A 13,344-nucleotide genomic window follows, 5' to 3' on the forward strand; every position below is an offset into this window, starting at 1 on the left:
TAGTCTACACAAAGTATCATAGTTAGCATGTCCTAGTCTACTCTGCCACAAGTTGGAAGACCCAAGCAAGCAAGCAGAAAAATTTGCTCTATTCATTTTTGGTTTAATAACCATTACATTCAGTTTCAACATACCATCGGAAACATAACATTTTCCGACAAACATTCCACCTTTTGACAAAATAACTTTGTTTGAATCAAATATAATGCGAAAATCATACTTATTCAAAAGCAATTTGGACACAAGGTTCTTGCGAATTTTCGGCACATACAACACATTGTTAAGAGTCAGCTCCTTTCCCGATATCGTCTTCAAAACCTTTCCTTGACCCTTGATTTCAGAAGTTGCTGAATTTCCCATAAACAACTTTTCTCTATTCTCAATTGTTTTGAACGTAGCAAATAACTTTTTATTAGAGCACACATGTCGTGTAGCATCGATGTCAATCTACCACTCTTTTGGGTTAGAACCCACCATATTCACTTCAGAAATGACTGCTGCACGATTCATTTCCGACACATCATGTGCCATGTAGTCAACCGCATTTGCTTCTTTATTATTCTTCTTTGGCAATCTGCGCTCCGAAGACTTGTCGCCTACTTTGTCACAATTGAAGCATTTTCCTTGAAATTTCTTTTTAGAAATGCCTCATTTCGATCCCAGCTTAGTACCTTTGCCACTAGATGTCCTAGACTTGTTCTTTAAAGTCTTAGAGCTTTGACCGTGCTCAACAACATTTACTTTAGCCACAATAAGATTGAACTCCTTCTTTTTTGAATTTCTGTTGTCTTTTTCAATTCGAAGTCTAACAATCAATTCTTCGACGTTCATTTCCTTTCGTTTGTGCTTAAGGTAATTCTTGAAATTTTTCCACTCGGGGGGCTATTTTTCAATAATTGCAACCACTTAGAAGGTTTCACTCAAAATCATCCCTTCCACATGAATCTCATGAAGAATCACTTGGCGTTCTTGAACTTGATTGATTACTATTTCGGAATCCGCCATCTTATAATCCAAGAATCGGCCAACAATGCATTTCTTAGCCTTGTCATCTTCACTTTTATATTTTCGATCCAATGACTCTCATAGCTCCTAACAGTTTTCAAACTACTATACATGTATAGCAAGTTTGCTAAGCTGTTTATAATGTAGTTTCAACATAGAAAATCCGAATGTTTCCAACCATCAACCGCACCGATCGCTTGAACATCTCCCTTACCCTTATTGAGTTTTGGAGCAGTTTCAGTCAAGAATCTTACAAAATTCAAGGTGATCAGATAAAATAGAATTTTCTGCTGTCACATTTTGAAATTCATGCCTCCAATTTTTCTCCATAATTAACCGAAACAGTAACAGTATGGCTAGTTGTTGGAGCCACAGTTTAACTCACAGCATGACTTGGTTTTTGAGCCACATCGCCCACAAGTTGATTTTCAGTAGCAACAGTTTGGGACACGTCCATGTTGGCCGATTCAGTTGCCATTTCTAAAAAACAAACGAAAAATTAGTTTTTAAAATTAACGATATAAGAAACCAATTTTTTTTCGAATTTTTTTTAAGTTTGTTGGACTAAATGTACTGGATGGAATGGTTGGAAATGAATACTGGATTAACACATATTGTATATGCAATTTAGATACTAAATTTACGCATACCATATATGCAACATACCGTATTTACACATACCGTATTTACAACAGCTTACCGTATATGCATATACCGGTCTTATAAATACTGTATATGCAGTGAACTTGACATATATAGCAAATTAAATTGCAATAAAATGAACAAACTAATCTAGTTGGCCAAATAAAACATATTAATTTTTAATAAACAGAACAAGTAAACTAATTAGCCGAAAACAAAAAATATTTTAACTCAAGCCTATGTGAACACAGTTTCCTTAAAACAGATTCGCCCCCTTACCGTATGTGCTTGAGGATTAAATAGGACGTCTATCCCCTAAGATACAACGGATGAATAGTAAAATTTGAGCACCTAAAATACTACACGAGCGAACACAATTTGTGTTAAACAATATCTCCAACCAACTTTTAGACAGACACGAGTCTATATGCTGTATGAAAATTTATATAGAAATTTGTAAATATGTGCGAAAACTTTATGCTGTATAGTTTTTTCCCCTTGTTTTTCTTTGTGTCGAATTGTTAGAAACCGGGTTGCTTATATAGGCTTAACCCCATGAATGTCATTAACTCGTATTGTAATGACAATGAATATAGGAGTTTCAACGGTTTTGGATTCAAATGGGCAGTTGGAGGGAAAAAATTTAGCAAAACGTAGGCTCTTCTAAGGGGCCAATTTCCACATCCGAAGCTTATTTGGGTTCGATTTCCCCTTGCGCACACACGTCAAGAGAGCATCTATGTACATGATCACACTATTCCAAAGAGCAATCCTATTTAAGGTGATAATTGTCTTCATAATTTTTCTATGTGGAATAAACCTTAAATGGCTTCGCTTCAACATAAACTCCTTTCAATTGGCACATTTTGAGCTCCAATTTCTCATTCACTTGAACATCATTTTTGACAAATAAATACAGGATTTCGATATTCTCACGGAAGAGAACACAAATCAATCTTGAACTTCCAAAATAATCAACCAGGTCCCACTCAAATTTTGTGCCAAAGTTACCCACTCAATCCATTTTTTCCAACAATATTGACAGAACATTGCTACCTTTTATCAAATCAAGAGTCAAAAAATATATAAGAGGAACAAAAGAATTCATTTTGTTTCACAGCATCTGTGTTTCTGTCCCAACACAGAATGATCATTCAAGTGCCAAGGATTACCATTTACGACAAAGCTAAGCACTAAGACTGGGAAGTCAGATCAGTTCCACTCCCCTAGGTTAAACTAAGAATATAACTGATGTAGGATGAAAGAGGAGAATTATAGTAGAAGGGAAAAGGGGAGAGAAGAGGAGGGAAAAATAGAAGAAAAAGAAGGGGAGGGGAAGAGAGAAATTGGGGAAGAAAATATCAATTATTCATTTATTCAAAAGTTCCTCAATTACATCGCATAAGACCCCTTTTTATAAGTTTCAAAAGCCCTATTCTAAGCAAGAAAATAATATAAAATTAACCATAATTATGTCTCCTAAAATAAACTTTAAAAAAGGAAACTAAATATACTAATATCAGTTATAATATTCCATCAATATAACCCTTTGCTAACGTACACAAGTACATAAAGTACACACATATGCAGACTGAGGGGGGGAGGAAAGATTCACAATCCACCTTTCTACACATTACAAACAAGAAACGGTATTTGTAATCCTTCCTTACGGCTAGTGGGGAGAAACTACTCATTCTATGTTAAGAATGCCGTTCTTTTGTTTCTCTTTTCCTCCATTTGCAGCAATAAAACATAACAAACCAAGTCTTATTCGAAACAAATTTGGGGAGGGTACATGAATTCTCCATTTGCACCAATGCTACAAGTAAAACAGTCAACTACAGATAATAATGAGGTTTCCCAATATCACAAGATATAACTATATATGTATTGAACATATGCAGAGGCCTGGCCAGCTGCTGCTGCTGATTTCATAATGATGCATGATTTTGATCCAAAAGATGGCCAACATTTTCAAAAATATTTTGCTGAAAGAAAATATATGGTGTAACAATTAAATAAAAAAGTGTGTATTTTAGTGCACCAATAAATGAGAGTACCCATTCAACTAAGAAGTATCCTAAAGGATAACTTCTTTTACACTCGTCACATTATCAAAGTTGTGTAATATTTCAACTTCGTACCTTCAAAGCTACATCATTCAAAGAATCGGTCTGAGCAGGCAACTTCAATCTGTCCTCGTACATTTTTGTTGCCAGTGCATTGGCAGTGCCGGGATTTTGTCTAGTGAGAGGATCATTCCTGACAATTCCATTAGCTGAGTCATTCAAGACATGGCCATCCCATTGCTGCTGTTGCTGTTGTTGGTGCTGCTGCTGAGCCTGCCTCTATAATACAGCTGATGCATCTGCACTTGCTGCTGCTGCTCTTGAGATTGCTGTTGTTGTTGAGGTTGCTGTTCCCAAGCTTTTTTTATTTGAAACTGCATTTTTGAAATAAGTAGAAACTACCAAATTAATCTTCGAAACACAACATTTTCTCCTCTTTTTCTCCCCAACATGTCTGGCTAAGCTTAATATAAGACAAAATTTACTTTTTTCTTTCCAGGCATGTTTGGACAACTTGCTTTTTTCTTAATTTTTGAGGAAGTAACTCTCACCTGTAAATCAAGAAGTATATTGTTTATATCCAACTTTGATCATTAAAAGAATTAATTATTTACTTATAAATGCATTCACTTATCAATTAAATATTGTTAGTTTCCAAAGGAAAGAGTATGTCAACCTAATATTACACACCTATATGATAACTTTTCGTTATCTAATATGAAAAAGATGTTTACGTGAGAGACACATTAAACAAGTGCAATGTTTTGAAAACAGCATGTTGCTTTTGGTTAATTGTTTAAAAAATTCTACATTTCTCATCATTATAAACAACCATATATAACAAAGCTTTACAACTAGTTTGCTTATTTTCCCCAGATAAATTAGAGAGATCCGTACCCACAGATTATACAAAAACAAGCCAATAGGTGAGTACAAAAGTCCTATGCATTCTATAAGTGCCATGACATAACAGCACCAAATGCAGCAAACTTCAATCATTTATAATTTTCAACAAAATGGAAACCACAAAATTTACCATACAAAAATGTAAAACAGTGCATGCAGATTTCATTTTTATAATACAAGGATTATCCATTTTATTAACTGTAAATTTCATAACCGAACAAGGTAACAAGAAGGTAAAAATAAATGCACTATCATTAGCCTAAATTTGAACCTAGATGGGAGATTCATCTGTCATTTAATAAATAGGAACTGCAGTCCACAAAATTTAGAGTTACACAGAAGAGTTATCGAACCATCTACTCTTGGAACGACAAAAAGTATAACCCTAGTCACCTTCAGTTGCAGGTTAAACTACCGGTCATTGAATTTACTCGTATCAGAAACCATTCAACTCTCTATAATGCAGAACGCCAAAGAATTAGGGACAATGAATGTTAAGAGAGCTAGGTTCTAAAATTCAAACAGACCTCGATACGAAATGCCGCCACCTCGGAGTGCTTCTCATTTGTCCTGGTAATGAAGATATCCCAAAACATCGACCACCATTCAAAGAGAAACTGCCAGGAGCATCAATAGCTGAAATATGCAAAAAAATGCGAATTAAAATTTTTACAACAACACGAATTCTTAAATAAGAAAGTGCCTTCGTCCTCCAGCTAAGCTTTCAATGTGCTTACCAACTGGGTCAGATGATGCTTTTCCTTCAGCTTGGAAAGCCTGAGCACAAGCCTTCTCTCTTTACTAAGTAATTGTGGATACAAACATCCAGCCTAAAAAGGGTAACTCCATAATAAAAGCATCAAAATGTGTCTTATCACGTAAAAAAATACACTTTAGAAAGCAAAAATAAACCAAATGTTGGGAAAACAACTTTAAAAAATAAAGCAATTGTAAAACCAATCACATTAATTCCAATATAAAGGGAGAAGATAAAATTCTAAGAACCCTAACCTAACAATCAGAAGATAACTCGATACAAAAATATAATAAATCCCAATACACATTGCCAGAAGAAAAACATATATCATACTACAAAAGAGGACAGATATTAGTGCCAATCACGAGTAATTCTTTAAAAAAAAAAAATTCTGGTTGAACAAATAAGCACACAAAAACCAAAAATGCCAAAAAGTGGATTCAAAACAATAATAGGCACGTTACAAGACCAAAACTTTAACAGAATTGAACAAATTTTCAAAATTCACAACCTAAATGTAATAGAAAACAGTAAATTACAGCTGCAAACAGCATACTAACAAAAGCACGAACATAACAAACCTGAAAATAAAGAACCATTGCAAGGAAGGAAATTAAGAAACAATTGGTCTGAGACTTTACACAGTCGAGTACCCCAGAACACAAATGCAAGATCCTAAAGATAAAATCTTTTCTTCTTTTTCCACCCCTTTGGCCTCTCAAAACATATAGATATGTTTTATTTTTTAAAAAAAATTAATTAATTAATATGCTAGTAAAAAATCCAGAAAACAGCACAGGTAAAAAAAATTGTGGTAAAACAACGGAAGCAAAAGGCAATGACATATGAAATGAAACGAACGTTTATGTATATGGTAAATATGTCACTTTTTAATTAAATAATTGAGAAAAATACTGAATAGTGATTATCTGTAGGCTCAAGAAAATGTTAAAAGGGGCCCTTTAATTTTTTTTCTTTACAGTTGGGCTCTTTTGGGCTTTAGAATTTCACTTATATACTAGAGAATGTTTTGAAAAGGACTGAGAATTTACATTTCTCTTTTTCTTTTTTTTTTCTTTTTTTTTTTTGATAACTCAGATGTTCAAGTTTTACCTGACTATTCCTGAAGAGTGGCGGCCTTCCCCCTTGCTTCGTCACCCAGGTAAATTCGGATACGAATACAACTTATACACAGTTAGATCGGACATTCGGGATGCGGTTCTCCTCCCTGTACACCTCCCTTTACGACGTGCGGGCAGAACCTCCGAAGGGATGACAAAATGCACCATAACTTTGCCTTCACATGACAACTGCTTTCCAACTTAAATGTTGCCTTTCAGCTGCCGCGGGAATTCAAGCTTCCGATACTCTGTGTGAAATCCTCCTGCTTTACCACTACACCATGCCCTTGAGGGCTGAGAATTTACATTTCTTGATCATAACACCATTGTTGGATTGAAGAAGCTACTGAAGATATAACAATGGCTTTTAAAGAATAGAAATTTACCTTTTAGCCCTCTTCAGTTGGTCAAATTTCTTTTTGAAGGCGTTCCGTAATGACAGAAATAACCTTAACTTTAGGATTTAGCCAATCTGATTTTCTGAAAATCACATTTTTATTAAATTTTAATTAAAATTGATGAAATTTATAGCCTCTGTTTGGCCCCTCCTCCACAATTGGTCCTCAACGTCTTTATTAGAAATCCATTTGTCTTTCTGCAAGTGCTTTAAACTATAGAAAAGTAGAGAATGCCTCAGATTTTTGGTTGAAAAAAAAAATCCACATCATCCTCGTGTAGTCATCAACAAAGAGAATGAAATATCTCTTATTTCCAAGAGTAAGAGTTTGCACTGGTCCACAAATATCTAAATGAACAAGCTCCAACGACATTTTTGCTCGCCATGAAATTTTAGGAAATGGAAGCTTATGCATCTTCCCATAGTACAACATTCACACACTTTGTTTGTCCTTTGAATTTTAGGAAGCCCGATCACCATTTTTTTCTCCTTGAGCAATTGAAGTCCTTTGCCATTTAAATGACCATATCGCAAATGCCAATAACAACTATCAAATAGATGTTCAATTGATAATGTTTGGTTCTAAAACATGGAATGAGTAAAAATATCATTTCAGTAGGTTTGCTCCTATTGAACCGCCTTCTAACTGTGGTACTAGCATTATAATTTATGAGTGGTTTTTGGATTCGAGCTTACTATTTGTACAATTTTGTTCACACCATCTTTTATAGAATGTTAACATGGCAAAGCATTTTTACACTGTTTAGAGCACATTCACATTACGCTAAAAAGATAAATGTCCGTGTAATTGCTATCGGTACAAATATCTTTATTCTTTTGAATTTTGGGGAATGTTCAACAGTAGGACCTTGTTCATTTTAGATGTCGAAAGTTAATTGGTCAGGTTAGAAGTGACATTTTAATCGGAATCGAACCTCTTATATCGAATTGAAGGTTTCAATCCAATTTCAAAATAATAATAAAAAATGTTAGGAATCGGAATAGAGAACCTCTCGATTCTTGGTTCATGAACGAAACCATGCGACTCTAAAATTGAACTTGTCATTTTTATAATTTATTTAATCTAATCTAGTGATTCATCCTAACAAGTAGCAAGTTTATTTAGCAAGTAACGAGGTTGCAAGGTACCAATATTAAGTAGTTTAACAATCAAATTCATTCATTAAAATAATTGAACCATATTACTTTCATTCATAGTCACTCCTCATCGCTCTTTACGCGTTGTTCGCCTCATAAATCTTTCTCGACGCGCCACATACAGCCACAACCGAAATTAGATGCTATTTGATAGCATAATTATATTAAATTAAAAAAGTGTTGAAATATGTGCTAGGTGTCATACATAATTCTACTATTTCCACTAGATATTAAGAAGATAATTTGTATTGCCACCTCATGGTTATTTTTAAAAAATCGAATGGGCAGAACTTTGGTCGAATCGGAATCGATGGTTCAGGTACGAGTTCAATTCGAATAATTACGTGGATCAAAATGATATGTAACGGGCAGTTATGAGTATTGAAATACTCGGACAAATCCACCCAATGTTGAGGCACGAATTAAGTGTTGAAAATTTTACACGCATTCAGCTTGTTATGGTGACTCGTATGCGTATGATAGGTAAAAATAAATTAAAATTTTAGGTACTATTTTAGCTTTTGAGGTTCTAGAAACACTGTGTGAAAAAAGTGTGATTTTTCTTTTGAGAGTTAAAACATGTCGTCAAGAAAAAGCTAAACGGTGAAAATCAAAGTGAAGCATGGTCAAGTGTCATTGAGGTTTGAAATGAATTTCTTATTTTGTGAGTAAAGACTTGGTTGAGGAATGTTTTTTAGAGTTGAAAATGGGTGTAGACTTGGATGCTAAGTCCTTGAGACGAGCTCTTACATGCGAGCATATATGAGTTTTTGGTGATTATTTTTTAATACATTGAGAAAGCTAATGTTATTGCAGCTAACTCTAATAAGGGCGATGTAGTATGCTGCCCAAGGGCAGAAAGGAGAAAAAGAGATTGATAGGAGGGCAAGCACATATGAAGTTACTCAAAGATAGGTGAAAAGGAATAAAAAATTCGTTGTTAGCAGGCGGATATATCGATGGATAGAACCGAGATGGGGTGCATGTTGGAATTTCACAAGGATGTTTACTTTTTTTAGATTTTTAAATTGATCAACTAGAAAAGTATAATGATTTTTTATTTATATATAAAGAGTTTTTATAGTCAAATGAATAAAGCTAAACATATTGCAATGGGCCTGGGCTAATTAATTACAAGTGAAAATTACATGGACCTAGAATTTTGGAAATTACATTTCAAATATCATAGACTAAATTTTTTATTTCGAAAGTATATATATAAATATATTTATATATATCAAAACAGGAGGGAGAATATCACATCTATCCATAAATAACTTCCTCAATACGTGAAAAACTGAAAAACCCTCCCACGTTAAACCTCCATTACACCTAGACAATCCATGATCCTCTTCTCCATAAATTGAAGAGTATAGTAAAATCGATCCTCAATTTTTGTCACATTGTGACCTGGGTGTACTTGTCACACGATTTTCATTTGTAACTACTAGATCTCGAATATGGTTTTAACAAGCAGCAATGATTCCAAAAGTTGAGCAATCTAGAAGAGAAGCATAGAAAAGAAAAAGTACGAAAGGGATTAAAGTTTCGATGCCCGAAACCAGTCATCGAACACTTTCTAAATAACGAAATACTAGTGTTCAAAGGGTATATAGATTGCTTATACGATTTAATTAGTGGAAAAATCGTATTTAACATTTGTTGGGTGTGTATGGTTTGGGTAGTCACACATTAAAAAAAATAATAATAATAAATTGATTCGAGAGATCACCGCCTACATTTGACTAAGGCGACCCCTACTTTTCCGAGCATGAAGATATGAAAATGTAGGTCATGATCTCTCGAATCAGTTTTGACACCAACAACCACCTCCGCGCTAGGACTCACCACGACTACCACCACCAAACACACCAACAATACCCAATGCACAACGTTACCAACACCACCCACATCACCTCTGCCAATACTAACACTTCCACCGCCGCCAGAAACCACCACGACTGTGACCACCGAACACAGCAAACACTACACAACCCGATCCAAAATCAAAGTCATGTTGCAGAGAGCCGCCACCACTCTTGTGAACACAACCACCAAATCTACCAACAATCCCCAAATCGCCACCACCACAACCTCCTAAAATTGGAAAGAGAAAGAAAAAACTCCCTAACCTCCTCCACAAGCCGTCAAAGCCAAAGCACAACAGCATTGTGACGCTATGTTGACGGACTGCAAACACCGCACGCTTCGCAACAACTATCAGTTGGTGTAGCTCCGTCATTGCCAACTGTTGGAGTTTGAATGAGTTGTTGGCATAGAAGAGAGAAACTGGAGAGAAAATGAGAGAAAGGAGAGAGGTATAGAGAAGAGGGAGAAGAAAAAATTAAAATGATTAAAGGTTAGGGATTGTATAGATTGATATCTGATTTATGAATAAATGAAACTTCATCTCTAAATTTTGAATTGTCATTTTTAAACCCCTAGAACTATGTAATTTCCACTTACGAATTTTCCCCTTCCTAAAATGCTGGACCATAACACGTCCATCATTCTACTAAGCCCATTCAAGTTGTGTTATGGGCTCAGACTTTCTACAGTGTAACTCACCCAATACGTGCCTTGAATTTTCGAAGGAAAATAAAAAAAGAAAAATATTCTCTCCTAAAAAGAATAACTTTAGTTTCTAGTTTTATATTTCGCCGTCTATATGTATGGCATCGCAATCTTTACAGCTTCTTTCATTTCAACCGGTTTTGTTCGATTTGACTAAACTGATGTTCATCTTGATTCTTGACTAATTTGAAGTGAAGAATAGAATTCTTAAAAATCGTATTATGATGGCTAAGAACCATCCTAATGTCAATAGATTCATAAAATGAATATTTATACAAGAAAAAAGCTGGAGATCCTAGGATAAAATCCCGGGATTCAGTCCAGGGGTCCAGGGTCGAGGTGCTGCCACCCCGACCCTGGAACGAAACCCAGAATTTTATCCCAAGTTCTAAAGCATCACTCTTTATACATAGATAAATAAATAAATAAAATTTTACAAAACCACCAATCAACCGTTCAAACTTACAGTGAGAATCCAATTTCGAGTCAAAGTACGTAAGCACATCAAGAAAATAAGAAGACGAGATAATTTTAAACAAGAAAAATATAAATATAATAGATGAAATGTTGGGAAGAAGGTGACAAATCCATGAGGTGTTCTCCCTTCAAAATGGCATACTCTACAAATGTGAAATGTCCTTATTAATCAGTCGACTGGCAGCTTCAAAAGCTACATAACATATCTTTGAACCAAAATTTTTTTTCCTCAGAAAACAGAGTGGGCCCAAAATCAATGCAAAAAACCCCAAAATGAACAGAGATTATGGAATAATTTTCGTGTATGGACAATAGAAAAATATAGAGACGAGACAAAACTCCCATATAACTCCAAAGGAAATTCCTGAGAATTCCAACAAAAGGAATATGTAATAGTATCGATCATCAATCGATCTATTTTGTCCTCTGATCAATTGCCATGCATGCACACCATGCACCACTGTTTTTGATCACTACGTTTGCATGCCATGCCATGCCAATCTATACTTGCATCACACATCTCTCTCTCTCTCTCTCTCTCTCTCTCTCTCTAGGAGAGAAACACACACCAACCTGTGGGCGACGACTGAGACACGTAATCGAATTAAGATGAAATAAATATATAACATATAAAGGGATGAGATCTTAATAGTCGTTTGTTCATACCACATTAACTTTTGCTAGCAAATGAACTTTGAATTGTTTTAGTTCTAGATTTCATTTTCAATGACATCATTGAGAAAATTGTTATTTTGTTGCTGATCCGAAAAAGCCCGAATGAGAATTTCGACAAACGGACGGAGTTAGCAAGTATATCTGAACGATAATATTTTTGTTGTTAGCTATGTTTGATATTAAACCCTCGTTTGGTTCAGCTAACGAGTAAATTAAAATTTAGATTAAAATCAACAATTAATTTCAATTATGTATATCAAAACCTATAACTTTTAATTGTATGTTTCATCAACTTTTATCAGAATTTACTAAAAATCTTATTCTTTTCTAAATCAAACAGGGGCTATCGTAACTTATAAGTGCTTAAAATACTACCAAACAAGCATGTAATGTACATAATTTAAAGCCTCCTGTTTGATAACCTTTAAAAATTTAAAATATTTGTCACAGTATCATTTTTTACTATACATTCACATAATAAAATATTTTACATACAAATTAATAAAAAAATTTATTTTTTAATCAAACATTCTTCAGAAATATTATTTTAAACTCTTTAATTTTTTAAATAATGAGTGTCAAACGGTCCAAAATAATAATTGTTTTACTATCTGATTGATTTGGGCTGCAAATTGGTTTGAAATGAAAAATCTATTATAAACCATGCAATCTGGGTTCTGAATCTGTGTGCAGTGAAATGTGTCAGTGGCTCAGTGTAGTAGAGTACTAGGGATGAATATGACGTCACATTTTCCGTAACGCGTGTTAGCCCCCGTTTGACCGCATTAATTTAAATTATAATACAACGAATAGTGTTTTTTTTAAAATGAATAGTTGTAAAAGATTGAAAAAATTTCGATTTACGTGTAATATTATTTTATTGAAAATTTAGTGATTAAAAATAAAAGAGAAAAATTTAATTCAAATTGATGAGATTTAAAAGGAGCTATAGTATGAAAGCTTGTCATTAATTTTTCACATCATACCGACGTTTTTTCCATGATTGACAAAGAAAAAAAAATTATTCCAACATCATTAGATTATCTTAAGTGCTTGTTTAGTAGAAATTTTTATAATTGATTTTTTTGACTATTAGAGATAAAGTAGATCTTATATGTAAGAGAAAAATTAAAAAATGACGGATGAAATAATAAAATAACGATAAAAAATTGATTTTAATTATCTTAAAATCTGTACCAAACAATCACTAAGCATGGTTGTTGAAATTGGGAGAGTATTGTGTTTCACAGATCTGGATGGACTCTATCACAATCCCATCATCAATTAGAGGAGCTTTGCGTACGGATAAACTGAGCATCCCCAATTTGCGAGGCTTTCCCACTCACAGTTTGCCTTTAAATCTTCCAATATTGTTCTAGATTACACAAAGTTTGGCTTACTTTGATTTGAATGTAACTATGTACTCCTTCGCCACAATTGAGGGTTTATCAATAAAAGAATAATGACTTGGTTAAAAAAGAAAAAAAATCACTAAGCATGGTTTCGTGGAGATTTTTTAAAATAGATTTTGTAAAAAAATGATTTTTTTTAGAGAATATACAA

General features: G+C 34.1%; 1 long non-coding RNA gene across 2 annotated transcripts; it reads right to left on the bottom strand.

Annotated features, from left to right (window-relative positions):
• Window positions 1–884: 884 nt before the first annotated feature.
• On the bottom strand, window positions 885–6,141 carry LOC111393956. 2 transcript variants are annotated; one of them, XR_002702526.1, is made up of 5 exons: window positions 5,961–6,141; window positions 5,360–5,452; window positions 5,150–5,258; window positions 3,792–4,090; window positions 885–1,485 (listed from the first exon to the last, which is right to left on the bottom strand). It is a non-coding gene; the product is annotated as an uncharacterized LOC111393956 (long non-coding RNA). The 2 variants fall into 2 exon arrangements; XR_002702525.1 differs by lacking the exon at window positions 885–1,485 and having other exon boundaries at window positions 3,188–4,090; window positions 5,961–6,139.
• Between the last annotated feature and the right edge of the window lie 7,203 nt (window positions 6,142–13,344).

The sequence above is a fragment of the Olea europaea genome, chromosome 4, assembly GCF_002742605.1.
Source record: "Olea europaea var. sylvestris chromosome 4, O_europaea_v1, whole genome shotgun sequence".
NCBI lineage: Eukaryota > Viridiplantae > Streptophyta > Magnoliopsida > Lamiales > Oleaceae > Olea > Olea europaea.